Genomic DNA, 14,879 nt, shown 5'->3' on the forward strand with positions numbered 1-14,879 from the left:
CGGCTCCACCCCGAACAAGTTGGCTCCGCTGGGGGGGATCCGGCTGCGCCGAGCGACCGGGGTCTCCTGAGCCTCCCGCTCGCCACCGGCTCCGGGACCCCCGCTGCTCTGGGACCCAGGCGGGCCCGCGCTCTGGACCCGGTAGGGCCGCGGCTCGGGGGAGGGGCCCGGGTCCTGCGCCGCCCCGGGAGCGGGGGCTCGGAGCGCCGGGGCGGCCGGGCAGGTGGGTCCCGCTCGGGAGGCTGAAGGGGGGATCCCGGCGTGGGGCCCACCCGGCCGGGCGGGCGCTGGAGAGGGGGCCGCGAGCAGGCCCTGGACGCAGCCGCGGTCTTTCCTGCCCGGCCGCGGCGGCGCTGGGGCCGGGAGGGGGCTGCGTCTGCGAGGGCGGTCGGGCCGGAGCCAAACGCCAGGCAGCGGCAACCGGGCCTGGTTTGCCCGCCGCGAGCAGGAGTGGCAGGGGCGCGGGCCCCGTAGGGTGCGGGCCCCCCTGGCTGACTCCCCTCTATGCAGCTCGAGACCAGGGGGGCCTCTCCCCACAACAGCCCCCCATCGGGCGCTCTCCCTCTGCGGCCGTGGGGCTGGGGCAGCCCCCCATCAGGCTCCCTTTCCCCCCTTCCCTACTGCAGCCATGGGCACCGGGCGCTCTTGCAGGGTGTGCCATTGCCCCCCCGCTGCGGGGATATGGATGGGGCACCCCTTTACCGGGCTCCCTGTCCCCCAGCGCTGGTGGGGCTCGCGTACCCTTCTTTGCATTTAAAGGGTGCTTCACGTTATCGGTCTACAACACAGTCTTTGTCCCTTCATAGAGGAGCCACCCCCCTGCAGAAGGTTTGATGTGGCTAGGACACCCGCAGCCCTTATAGGGGCTCACTTCCCTTCTCTGTTGCTGGGATGCCCCCTCCGTAGGGCTTCCTGCTTTATCCTCTTCCTGCTGCAGTTATAGTGGGGCTGGGAGGACAGGTATATGATGCTTTGGCTTCAGCTGTAGTGAAGTTATAATGTAGTGGGTAATGCCATCAGGCTGTGCCTGTGACTTCATTACTCTTTGCAGTAGAATAAGATGGGTCTGTGTGCCATGTCCTATAAAACTGGTAAATCTTTAACATACCTATGTGCAACATAAAAGGATTGAGTCTTTTAAAGGAACCCTGCCAACAGGAAATCGAATCAACTTTTAAAAGAGAGTTAAAGTTTTATACCTGTCCAGAGTTTCCTGGCCAGTTTCTGTGGTTTTACCATCCCATTTTTCGGAGTGTTTTTTCTCTCTTCCCCCTGTTGCCTTGTGAAACCCCCAAAGAAGTTGTTGTGAAGCTGAATCCAAACTGCAATCCAAACAATGGAACTCTATTCACTATTAAAAATAGTCTAGTTGTTACTTGTACCAATATGTGCTCAGATGGGAATTGTATAATAATTCAAATAAAAGGTTAAAAATACGGTTCTAGTGGATGTGATATTTTTATCCAGATGATATTGTCCCTTCAAGGTTGCACCTGAAACAACGAGTTGTAGCTTTTTGTTTAACAAAATAAAACCTAGTTTCTTCTTTACACTAAGCCCTGGTCTACATTACAGAGTTAGGTCTATGCAAGGCAGCTTACAGAGTCCTGCTTTGAGCAGTGGGTTGGACTAGATGACCTCCTGAGGTCCCTTCCAACCCTGACGTTCTATGACCTAACTCTGTACATTTCTACACTAAAATGTTGCTCCTGCTGATGTAACTTACACGCTACATCGACTTAATAACTCATCCTCCATGAGAGGCAAAGTGCTTAGGTCGATGCAGCGTCAGTGTAGACGCTGCGTTGCTTACATTGACTGTTGCTAGCTTTCAGAAGCCGTCCCATAATGCCCCACACTGACAGTTAAATTGGTGCAAATGCTCCCGGTGACGATGTGCACTGTCAACACAAGGAGCGTAGTGTGGACGTGTAAAACGATTTAATTACTGCGGTGGCAGTTGATGTAACTTAGGTCAACATAATTTTGTAGTGTAGACATAACATAATTGTATGGTGAGACATGCATATATTAGTCTCTATAATGGGAGTAATAACTCTCTCTCAGAGTGTGGCAAGGTTTAATGAATATTTGTGGAGCTCTTTTTGGTCCTTGGATGAAAGGTTCTATATAAACCCTTATTGTTATATTTGGGTTCCCTTCTGATATCCTTATAGGAAAACACTAAACACTGTGGTGGCCACAGTTGCTTTGGGAGTCCAAAGTCTAAACTTCATAAACGTCTGTGGGTGTGCTAATGTTACTGCTTAACACCATGGCAGAAATACTGCTGTACTCTTTCTTTGCTAAGTGTGTACTCGGAGTCTAGGCAGTGTGTCTGGATGAATGAAATGATATTGGTTAAATTTGAGTTATGTGGTCATTTGTGACCAAATTAATCCAGGGCGTAACTGTTAACTTCATTGAAGTTAGAGTAGGGATATATTTGGCCCTTGGAATCTTTCAGTGTTTTGCTTCCTCCTCAATAAATGGCTAATCCTTTGCTTCAGGGACTGGGAGTGTTTTGAATGCTGTGTGTTCAGCCCTGATGGGAGGGGGAAGGGAGTGCCTTGTGTTGCTTTCCAACTGCTACATGCCTTCTCTATGGCTTAATGAAAGAGCCTCATTGACTGGTTTTGGGAGGTAATGTGTCCCGCTCTCTGCTTGAAAGGTAAATTTGTTAGAAACCAGGGCCTTTTGAGGGAAAGAAGAGGACTGTCCAGAAGGTGATTGATGCCTTATCAAAAGCAGGTGGATAACAAAGACAATGTCTGTTAATTGAGTAACACTTTTGAAATTGCCCTTTTTAATGACATGCACTTAATAACTAGAAGTTGCATTTTAATATGCCTGATAAATTGAGAGCTTCTGATTTGATTTAATACCAGGGACTAGTCTTCAGATATTTTTCCATGCTCTGTGACTGAGTTGGTTCTTTCATATGTGACTAGAGAATTATTAAAAATACTTAAAATGTACAGACTGTGTATTGTTAAAGGTAGGTGAAACATTAAGATCTATTTTTGCATCAGTTCAGCTATGAAAGGGATTGTGAACATATGGAGACAACTTATCGAGCATTGAGATACAATAGTATGTTTTATTTTCTCAAGGGTATACAATTATTTTTGCATATTTTATGATTTAGGGAGCATATTGCAATGACCTGCTAATGTGTACCATAGTGTTCCACTGGATAGAATGAGAACGGCTTAATGAACTGTTAGTGATAAAAGCTTATGTTATGATATTTGCCTCTAGTTCAAGTGCTAGGAGGTTTTGTGCATCTGGAGCAGGAAGAATAGAGTTCTGTCTTTGCAGTTGCTGTGAGTTCTGAGTGGCTGTGTACTGTAGAAACAGCCATGAAGTTCTGGGTGGCAACAGATTTGTTACAAAGTCCTGGCCTTAGTTTCTTAGTTTTGCATTCCTTTGTGGCTGACATTTTAGCATAATTCTCAAAGTAGCACAATTATTGTAATAGTGGACAAGTAGCACAGGATTCAGTGTTCTACTGGTCCCTGTTTTCCCCCCCCCCCCTCTCCCCCCCCCCCCCAAAAAAAAAAAATTATGTGGATGTAAATATATTCAAACTGCAGACTAGGTAGCTGGATCCAACCAAAATATCATTGTTGTTTTTTTTTTTTTTTTTTTTTGGTAAGGAATCTAGCAAAGGTTGCTATTAAAAAGCAACCATCAAGAAGACACATTTATAGCTGAGTCTGTTACCAGAGCCTATGATTCAAGGATAGAGCAGCGTCGAAAACTCGCATATCTCCAGTTAATAATTAAATGTATATATTTCCCCAAAACGTCTTCTATACAAATACACAAAACAGTTTTGTTCATGTCTAAGACAATTTATGGCGTTTCTGGTCACTTCATTTAACGTTCAAGTCTTTAGAAACTGATTTTGGCTTGCAAAATGAGGAAATTTGTCTGTAACCTTCAAGGTAGCTTTCACTAACATTATGTGCTGTACAGAAAACTGTGGATTTATTTTTGCTATATACAGTAGTGAAATTGAAACTTGTTTAAAAACACCATTTTGAGCCTTTTTGCTCAGCTTTAATGTTCAAAGATTAGTGCAGCTGAGACTTACTCATTTTTGTGAATATTGCTCTTGTTAAAACATGATTAATGAGATTAGGAGAGTTGCCACACTTAGCAGAATCTGGCTGTAGTTGTGGAATTAGCATATGTTTCGTTTCTTCCTCCCTCTGTCATTTCCCCCAAAGAATCTTACCTCTTTCTTTTGTGGTAGGGGAAAAATCTGCTGTACCATTTGCTATTCCTACTGTCCATGTGATTACAAAATTAATCCTCACACACACTCACTTTTCTCTGAAGTTCAACCATCTCTTTCAGTGGGCATTCTAGTGACTACTAAATACTGCTTGAAGAGTGAAAACATACTAGCCTTAGATGCTCTTCAGAAGTAACACTAAGTGACATTATCTTACACAGAAATGTTTGAGCTGATTGGAACCAGATAACTTGGGGAAAACTAAAATATTGAATGTAATGCAGGAGAATTAAAAAAAAAATCAACAAATGCAGTGTCTTCAGTTAGTTGTAAAGTAATGGATTCAGGTGATCTTGAAATTGAATTTCTGCCAGGGAAAATCTTGCTGTTCTAATTTATTACTGTATACTCCTGTTTGTAGGGCTTGGAAGCTAATGAATGCTTGCTTTGCTGGGAGCCAGGAGAACATTAGTGATTAAAAATTCAGCAGGTACTGTGGTTCACTTAACTACTTATTCTTTCATCATTTAGGTCATAGACTCTTGTGTGTGGTATCTAGTTTTTTCATTCTTAAAAGTCAAATTCTTTTGTGCAAACTGTCATAGTGTTGATATAACCGATTTGTTAAGAACTGCTTTATGCAGAGTGAGTTATTCAGTATTATTCTCAAGCTTCCCCATAGCTTTGGGAATCTCCTTTTTATTTCTCAGCTACTGTTCCCTTTCTCTCCCTCCTCCCCCTCCCCCTCTCCCCGCCCGTAGGCAGATCCTCATTCCTGTAGCTTCTCTGACTTTGGAAATCCAGTGCTTTCTGTTGGTTGAATTGAGATAAGTGCGCCCCACTGTCCAGCAATTAAGTATGAGACATACATAGTCTCAAGGATCCTCACTTGAATTCATTGTCTGAAGCAGCATTTTTATATGCAAATGCTCTTATTGTTTCAGGCAGGATTTTTAAGTCTGAAGATAAAGCTGCTCAGAAAAATTCTGTCAGTATTATTTTATCCAGTATGCAGTTTACCTGGTCTGTTAATATTCATGATTCTAGTTTTTGCTCAGTATGTTTTTTAATTTATGACTTGGGGTCTTTTTACTAGAAGACTTTATTTAAATATGGAATCCTCTTCTGGACTACATGAAGTCACTTAACCCATCTTGAAATGTGTAGACTGTGTTGCAGTTTGTTTCCACTTCCTTTAACACCTCCCCTTCTATTTCTTGTTTCATGAGTATTGGTAAAAGGTGAAAAAACATGTTTTGTAGTAGATACGTCATCTTCTCTCAGAGGGGGTTGGATTCTGAAACTGTAGCTTACCAACTTCTTTTGCTGCATCTGTCACTATTCTTCTAACTGGAAAAAAATAAAACCAAATCAAAATAAGTCTGCCTTAAGCTAGGCTGTCCGTTAAGGAGGGTCTGCCTTCATTACATAAGTAATACTCAAGATGTTCTAGAATTGTTAGCAATAGCAATACAAGAGAGTGACTAACTGGGTTATATGCAAGATGGGTGGAATACAAAAGTGCATCCAGGTGACATAACATATTCATATCCCTTACTGCATGAAATATGCATTTTTACCAATTAACATAACATTTCACAATCTCTTATTTCATATATAATGTTGATAAAGAATACTGCTTGTTACATATAGATTACAGATGCAGAGTTTGTTCTTTGAGTCCATGTGGATTGTTTCACCTATCTTCTTTTAAAAGATGGATGAGAGAATGTCTTTTGACTTCTGTTGGTAAGAGAGACAAGCTTTTGAGCTTACAGAGTACTCTTCTTCAGGTGACCTTCAGCTCTGTGTGAACTTGAAAGCTTGTCTCGGAGAAATAGAATTCAGGATGTAGAATGTAGAGCAAGTATCTTGATCAAGGTCATGAAGAAAGTGGCAGTCATCATCCAAAGCAGTGCCACAGAGGGGCTGTTGAGGGGCTTTTGGCTTAAAAGAAGGCTGTATAATGTAAGGTTGTGAGGCAACGGTGATGGATCAGTAGAGAGACTGAAGACCCCAAGTTAAAAAACATAGAGGACCAAAAAAGTGCCACCATGGCAAAACAACAAAGTAAAAGACGTAGCAAGAGGCAAAAAGGCATCCTTTTAAAAACTGGAAGTTAAATCCTATTGAGGAAAATAGAAAGGAGCATGAACTCTGGCAAGTCAAGTGCAAAAGTATAATTTAGCAAGCCAAAAAAAGAATTTGAAGAACAACTAGCTAAAGACTCAAAAAACAAACAAAAAAAAAAACCCCAGCATTTTTTTTTTTTACGTACATGAGAAGGAGGAAGCCTACTAAACAATCAATGGGGCCATTGGATGATCGCGGTGCTAAAGGAGCACTCAAGGATAAGGCCATTGCGGAGAAACTAAATGAATTCTTTGCATCCGTCTTCACTGCAGAGGATGTGAGGGAGATTCCCACACCTGAGCCATCCTTTTTAGGTGGTGAATCTGAGGCACTGTTCCAGATGGAGGTGGTGTTGGGGGAGGTTTGGGAACAAATTGTTGAATTAAACAGTAATAAGTTGCCAGGACTAGATGGTATTCACCCAGGAGTTCTGAAAGAACTCAAATGTGAAATTGCAGAACTACTAACTGTGATGTGTAACCTATCATTTAAATCGGCTTCTGTACCACATGACTGGATGATAGCTAATGTGACACCAATTTTAAAAAAAACCTCCAGAGGCGATCCTGGTAATTACAGGCCGGTAGGCCTAACTTCAGTACCAGGCAAATTGGTTGAAACTCCTGTAAAGAACAGAATTATCAGACACATAGATGAACACTATTTGTTGGTGAAGAGTCAACATAGCTTTTGTAAAGGGAAATCAAGCCTCATCAATCTATTAAAATTCTTTGAGGGGGATCAACAAGCATGTGGACAAGGGGGATCCAGTGGATATAGTGTACTTAGACTTTCAAAAAGCCTTTGACAAGGTCCCTCAATCTAAGTAAACAGTCATGGGAAGGTCCTCTCATGGATCAGTAACTGTTAAAAGATAAGAAACAAAAAGTAGGAATAAAGGGTCAGTTTTCAGAATGCAGAGAGGTAAATAGTTCCTCCTGGAGTCTGTACTGGAACAAGTACATTCTTGTTCTTATGTTAAGTGCTGTTCAACATATTCATAAATTATCTGTAAAAAGGGGTAAACAGGTGGCAAAATTTGCAGATGATACAAAACTAGTTAAGATAGTTAAGTCCAAAACAGACTGCAAAGAGTTACAAAGGGATCTCACAAAACTGGGTGACTGGGCAACAAAATGGCAGGTGAAATTCAATGCTGATAAATGCAAAGTAATGCACATTGGCAAACATAATCCCAACTGTACATACAAAATGATGGGATCTAAATTAGCTGTTACCACTCATGAAAGAGCTCTTGGAGTCGTGAATAGTTCTCTGAAAACATCAGCTCAATGCACAATAGCAGTCAAGCTAACAATGTTAGGAACCATTAGGAAAGGGATAGATAATAAGACAGAAAATATCATCATGCCTTTATAAATCCACGGTATGCCCACATCTTGAATACTGCATGCAGATCTGATTGCCGCATCTAAAAAAAGATATACACCTCTACCCCGATATAACGCGACCCAATATAACAAGAATTCGGATATAACACAGTAAAGCAGCGCTCAGGGGGTGGGGGGCTGTGCACTCCGGCCGATCAAAGCAAGTTTGATATAACGCGGATTCACCTATAACGCAGTAAGATTTTTTTGGTTCCCGAGGACAGCGTTATATCAGGGTAGACATGTATTTGAATTGGAAAAGGTACGGAGAAGGGCAACAAGAATGATCATGGGTATGGAACAGCTTCTGTATGAGGAGGGATTAAAAAGACTGGGACTTTTATCTTGGAAAAAAGTCAGCTAAAGGTGGAGATGATACCAGTCTATAAAATCTTGACTGGTGTGGAGAAAGTGAATAAAGAAATGTTATGTGAAGGAGTAAATAACCCAAGAATTAGGGGTCACCCAATGAAATTAATAAGCAGCATGTTGAAAACAAACAAAAGGAAATACTACTTCACACAATGCACAGTCAACCTGTGGAACTCCTTGCTGGGGATGATGTGAAGGCCAAAGCTGTAACAGGGTTAAAAAAAAAAAAAAAAAGGAAAGTTAGTGGAGGATAGGTCCATCAATGGCTATTAGCCAGGATGTCCCTAGCCTCTGTTTGCCAGAAACGGGGAGTGGACGATGGATGGATCACTGAATGATTGCCTGTCTTATTCATTCCCTCTGAAGCATCTGGCATTGGTCACTGTCGGAAGACAGGATACTGGGCTAGATTGACCATTGGTCTGACCCGGTATAGCTGTTCTTATGTTCTTAGACTTTGAAGATTCTTTGAAGTTGTGCGCTGAATCTAGAATACACAACAGAGACCTCTCTGTAAACCAGTTTTGGAAGAGTAATGGCGACTTTCAGCTTCAGGGTTTTAGCTATCTGGATTTCTCTTCAGATGTATTGTTTATATACTCCCATCTAGGGTGACCAGATATCCCGATTTTTGGGTCTTTTTCTTATATAGGCTCCTGTTACTCCCCACCCCCTGTCTTGATTTTTCACACTTGCTGTCTGGTCACCCTACTCCCGTCCTAATCAGCAGTGTGAGAGGATGAGTTTCTAATCAGGGCAACCATCTTTCTTTGAAGAAGCCTGATTGGACAAAGTTAACGTATTTAATACTCATTGCTGACAGCGCTTGTTCCAGTTAACCTGTCCATAGATAAATATTGTAAGTGGATATCTCGGGTACACCTGAAAATCTTCCTTTTCCACCTTTCTAAACATCTCGTACAGATTAGGTTTGGCATGTTCAAGATATTGTATGCCATACTCAGCAAAACTGACATTCAGGGTAATACGTTTAATACTGCAAAATAATTTCACATACAGCTGACTCCGTCTGCAGGAAGTACGAGGGATAAACTAACTTCATCACTTTGTTGGGATCTGATTACAGTGTATGAAATTAACAAATTTGCATTTTTTTGGCAAGCCTAAGCAACAGGCATGTAATTGAGGATTTTGTTACCTTCAGACATTCCTAGCAGCTCTGAACTATTTTTGGCTTGGCTTGTGATTTGTGCTTAGAATTTTACTAGCTTTTAATTAAGGAAGTGCGCTAAGATGTCTTTTTTCTCTCAGCAGCTATTACTGTATAGTGAAGACCAATATAAATACAAAGACTCTCTCTAGAAAAAAGTGTCCAATAGCTAAAATACAAAAATGAATAAATCCAAACATAATATACAATTTAAAGTGTGTGGTGTAAAGTTAGATCTTTTTAAAGGTGAACTGCAAAATGTTTTAAAAAAACAGAATTGTGCTTTTTTTGTCTTTGAAGTACTGTATGAAGAAGGCCTGAAATATTTTTATAAAAAGCAGTTTTGGTTTTCTGCTCATCTCTTTAACCTTGGGGATATGGAGTGTGTCAAGTCTGGTCTTCCTTGGTTTTGCTGGAGGACTTTCTAGGGCAGGGGTTCTTAGACTTTTGTACTGTACATAGCAAATTTCTGAGTGTGATCCCCCCTTATACATTAAAAACACTTTTTAATATATTTAACACCATTATAAATGCTGTAGGCAAAGCAGGGTTCGGGGTGGAGACTGACAGCTCGCGACTCCCCCCCCCCATGTAATAACCTCGTGACCCCTTGAGGGGTCCCAACCCTTAGTTTGAGAACCCCTGTTCTAGGGCATCTCTGATCATGTGTATTGTGAGCTTTTGCAGTATAAAGGGTTTGGTGTATTGGATCCCTATTAAAGATATCCTTTCTCCAAAACATTCAATTAGGGCTTGTCTACACAGAGACACTCAGGAAAGTTAAGGTGAATTAATTTTAAATTATGCACATTGACTTCACACTTTTAGCCTTAACTTTTCCGAAGATATGTCTACACTAGAAACACTACAGCTGCAGTGCTGTGGTGTAAATGCTTATTACTGTGATGAAAGAGGTTCTTCCTGCGGTAGTAAATCCTCCTCTCTGAGGGCTTGTTTCCACTTATCGTGGATTGATGCTGCGGCGATCGATCCACCGGGGGTCGATTTAGTGGGTCTAGTGAAGAAGACCCACTAAATCGACCGCCGATCGTTCTCCCGTTGACTCCGGTACGACACCGGAACGAGAAGCATAAGGTAAGTCGACAGTAGAAACTCTTCCCGCGACCCAGTGTGGTGTGGACACAGCGATAAGTCGACCTAAAGTATGTCGACTCCAGCTATGTTGTTCACGTAGCTGGAGTTGTGTAACTTAGGTCTAATTAACTCCGTAGTGTAGACCTGCCCTAAGAGATGATAGCTAGGTTGATGGAAGAATTATTCCATTGGACCTAGTGGTGTCTACACCGAGGCTTAGGTTGGCTTAACTAAATCTCTTGGAGGAGTGAATTTTTCACACACTGAGCAACTTAGCTAGCTTGACCTAACTTTATAGTGTATACCAGCCCTTAGTGTCTTCTGTAGACATAGCAACGACGACTAAGGCCAACATTTACTCAACTTCAGGGTATTTTGTTTTTCAAGAAGCCTGCTGAACATTCCTTCCCATTTCAATTGCTCAGCTTTTGGTTTTGTGATGTGCTCGTCTCACTTGTTCGCTGGTGCTTATGGAGTCTTTCAGGTTGGACAGAGCCATGATGCAGGAAAAAAATGCAGAAAAAAGCTTGTTTTTTAGTGTGGGAAGGGATGAAAATCAATTAGTTTATTGGAAATGCTTGTATATTAACTAGTCGTCTCTTTGACACCAGGGTCTCAAAATAATTAAAATATAACGTATATTTTTTCTGTTATGTTTTTAGCCTGGCTCTTTTCTTAGTAATCTGGTAGTAAGCTTACTTTTTCCTTACTCTTAATCACCGGGTCAAGGATTTTGTTCAAGTAACTTCTGCTTTACAGAATTTCATTTTTTTTTCTTTTTTCCCCCTCTTGATATTTTTATCTTAACCACTTAAAATTTGTGCCATGGGATGAAGTTAGTTGTGCAGCTGGACTATTTTTTAGTTCACTGTTAGCTTGGCAGAATGCCAAATGTGAAATCTTGTTCATAGTGATTTCTCTGTGGTTAGATATTTTTTCCCTGTGTCTGCATGTTAACATATTTCAAAAGAAAATAGCAATACATTTTTAAATTTAGATTTTGCATTTCCCTGCTGCTGATCTGTTGAGGATGGGAGTTTGCTCAGCAAATTAGCATCTGGGAGTCCTTTTTGATCTGCTGCCGCTTCCAGAATTTAGGTAGCACTGGAAATCAGGAGCACCGCCTTCCATCTGCATCTAGCGAGGCATAGTGAGTGCTTTTGTTGGATCTAGACCTCACCGCTGTAACCAATGTCTCTTTGTGCCTCTGGAAGTGGAGGATGTAGCCTCCCAATTCAATGGGTGCACACACTGCCACCTCTTCTGTGCTGTGCCAAGGAGGCAGGGCTGTCCTTAGGATTTATGGGGCCCTATACAGTATTATTAAACTGGTGCCCCTATGCCCAACGGCAGCCCGGGCTCGCATGTGTATTTTAGATAAGGAGGGGTCTTTTGAAGGATTTGTTTAAAAAAAAAAATGTCTGATGATCAAAGCATTTAAGGCTAAAGATGAATACTCAGATTGTGCATCTACAAATCTATGCAAGGATTTTGTAGAGATGTGATTTTATAATCTTCAGCAACACACTAATGAAATATTTTAAAGCAAATGTTAAACTAATGTCCTGTAGACTAACATGTTCTGAGTAAATATTTACAGTAATTCACAACTTTTTGTCAGTAAATTCAGAAACTGACAGTATGGGGCGGGGAGGGAGCTTGGCAAATGGCTTCATTACACCTTGAATGGCTCTTTAACAGTTTCAGTGTTGTGCTAATGGGTCTGGCAGGCTGGAAGGCTTTTTCACTTTTAAGTACTAGATCCCCTCTCACCAGGCTGCAACAGCCAGCTGTGGTGGGAGCCCACAGGAGGGGTCAGATTAGAACAGGGATAGGAGGAGGCTGGAGGGGGGACACTAAGACCCAGGGGTTCCCTACGCAGCCATGTATGCTGCATATGACTAAGGTAGGCCCTGCAAGGAGGCACTGACCACCCACAACAGCAACCTTTTACCCCAGCATTGCAACCCTAATGGATGTTTGGTGTGAATGGGTGGCCCTGGGGGGCGGAGGGCTCCCCACTCTGGACATTGTGACTTGGTGCATGGGGTGGCCAGTGCCATTTAGGTTTGGAAGTTCTGAAGTTTATTAGTAGATTGAATTAAATCAAAGTTAAACGAAATAACCTCATATCTAGTATACAGGGTAGGCAACAGTCAAGCTAACTTATAGTTACAGTCCTGATCAATTGGAGATTAGAGTTCTAGCATTCTGTGTCTGTCTCTGGAGCGATCATGGACTCCGCCTTTATTCCAACATCCAACTGGCTGAGGATATAACTGTCAGTGAGACTATTCCAGTCCCCTCCTCCAAGGGTCTGCCATTTCTACTCTCACTTCCTTTGATGTCCAGGTATCACTTTTACCTGGTGACTGCTAATCCTGAAGCTGACGCCGTCTCCAGTGTATAGTCCCATTTTATTTAGTGATGAGGATTCTGCTTTCGTGAGCAAAGAGTTTTTCATCGGCTGTTACTTAAGGTACATCACTTCAAAGTAACTCCCGGAACTTTGTGCATACCACCTGATTGTAATGACGTGTAGCTACTGTAGTGTTAAGTCTATTTTTGTAATGAAGAATAATGAGGGAGGGAATAGGGCTGTTGGAGAGGGCCTAGGACTATGGGGTTGCTGCCCTCCCCGCAGGGTTACGGGGCCGGGGTGTGGATGGGGCATCAGAGAGGGCCATAAAGTATTTAACTGTAATAATATATTTCCGCCAAGCATTTCACTGTAGTTAAAGCATCTGTGAAATCTTTACTATGTAGTCAGCTGGAGACAGAATACAATAAGAATCATAATTCATTGTCTTATGCTGAACTAACTTGCTGCTGTGTTGCTATAACTGCATTTTTGCATTGTACAAGAGACTGATTATGCTAAACTCTTTGTAGGGTGCATGTATACCGTTGTAGCAAGAGACTGATTGTACGGTGCAGGTATACCGTTGTAGCAACACGGGCAAACTAATTCAGTGTAAGAAGACTTAATGATGATAATTACAACGGTTAGAAACCAAGGCTAGCAGGGCAGGGACCATCTTTTAGTTCTGGGTTTGTATGGTGCCTAGTGCAGTTGGTTCCTGGTCCATGGCTGGGGATCATAGGGTCTATGGCAATACTATTGCTAATAAACGGAGGTGCTCGAGATAGCATTACACGGAGACAAGCAGGGTTGGTGTAGAACTTTGTCCATGGAAGGTTTTCAATGTTGGAAGTGGCTTCCTTACCTGCTCTGAGGTAGCCGGAATTTGATTTTCAGGGTGCAGTGCAAGGTTCAACTTTCAGGCATTTGCATTAGGGAATGAGGTAAAGAGGGTGGATGAGTGATTTTATTTTTTAAGGGAGGAATGTTTTTCCTTTATTTGCTTTTAGGTAGATGTATGTACATCCAGAGGTACACAGACGGGTACGCTTTTTATGAACCTTAAATTTAAGTAAACCTGTTCTTTCCCTTGAGGATTATGGGTGGCAACTGCCAATCTTCTAGGATTGTATTTAGAAAGACCTTCTTGTTGCTCTGCAAAGAATGCTCAAGAGTTTTGCCTGGTGTCCCCTTGTCTGTTTCAGAGGCGCCTATAGCAACTTGCCTTGCTGATCCACAGCCTTGGCAAAGAACAATGCAAACATGGTATTTGGTGAATGTTACAGGGAGTTTTCAGGCACAGTATGGGTTTCAGGAGGACAAAAAATTAGCAGATCAAATGAGCCAGAGGTTAGAATGGTTCAGGGTGTGGTACGTTCTCAAGCTCTGTCCGCTTATGATGCCAAAATGAGATTGTGCAATTAATGTGATTCTCTTTTCTTGCATGCTTTGATCACTAGTGCAATAGTTAAGAATAATAATACAGTATACATGTCTATATAGCACTCCTTTAAAAAGGAGAGCAGTTCATCCTTTTCAGCAATTGTTTTGGGCTCAGGTAACACTTTACATCAGGTGCTCTTTTGGAAGAGCTGCTGGGAAAGGGGGACATACTTGAATATGTGGGGAATTAGATGGTTTGGGGAAGAAATTATTACAGATTCACCTTATAAGAAAATGCAGCCTTCCTAGATATCCTCTGACCTGCTTACTCAGTGCTCCAGGAAAGGATCTACATTTTTCTTTATTGTTAGCAGCAAGTCTTTGTATTGTATGTTATTGGAAAAATGACTTCTCCTATGGAATTGTGATATATAGTAAAATATGGACTGTCCTTGTAATGGAAAAGTCTTTACATCAAGTATATATACAAGAGCAGCACCAAAATGAGGATAGGTATTCAGAAATTTGATTCTAGTGTACTCAGAAGAGAAGAGCAAGCTGGAATCTTTAGTCCGGTTCTTTGAATATTCACACGAGTCTGAATAAATAATAAGTAATGTATGATATAATACTAATATTTTATTGCAACTTTGCCTTAATAAAAAGCTTCAAAAATACAAATGTTGCTGATTACATCAATAAAGGCCCTAAGATTCAAAAAATATATGT

General features: G+C 41.8%; 1 protein-coding gene across 2 annotated transcripts in view; it reads left to right on the forward strand.

Moving 5' to 3' along the window:
- Positions 1 to 14,879, forward strand: part of FBXO34 (F-box protein 34) — a 69,440-nt gene continuing 54,561 nt past the window's right edge. The window contains exon 1 of one of the 2 annotated variants that reach the window (XM_034768037.1): positions 1 to 141. The gene's annotated coding sequence lies outside the window, so the exon portion shown is untranslated. Of the gene's footprint in view, positions 224 to 14,879 lie in introns of both variants that reach the window. The other variant, XM_034768038.1, reaches the window with a different exon arrangement.

The sequence above is a fragment of the Trachemys scripta genome, chromosome 4 (assembly GCF_013100865.1).
Source record: "Trachemys scripta elegans isolate TJP31775 chromosome 4, CAS_Tse_1.0, whole genome shotgun sequence".
Lineage (NCBI taxonomy): Eukaryota > Metazoa > Chordata > Testudines > Emydidae > Trachemys > Trachemys scripta.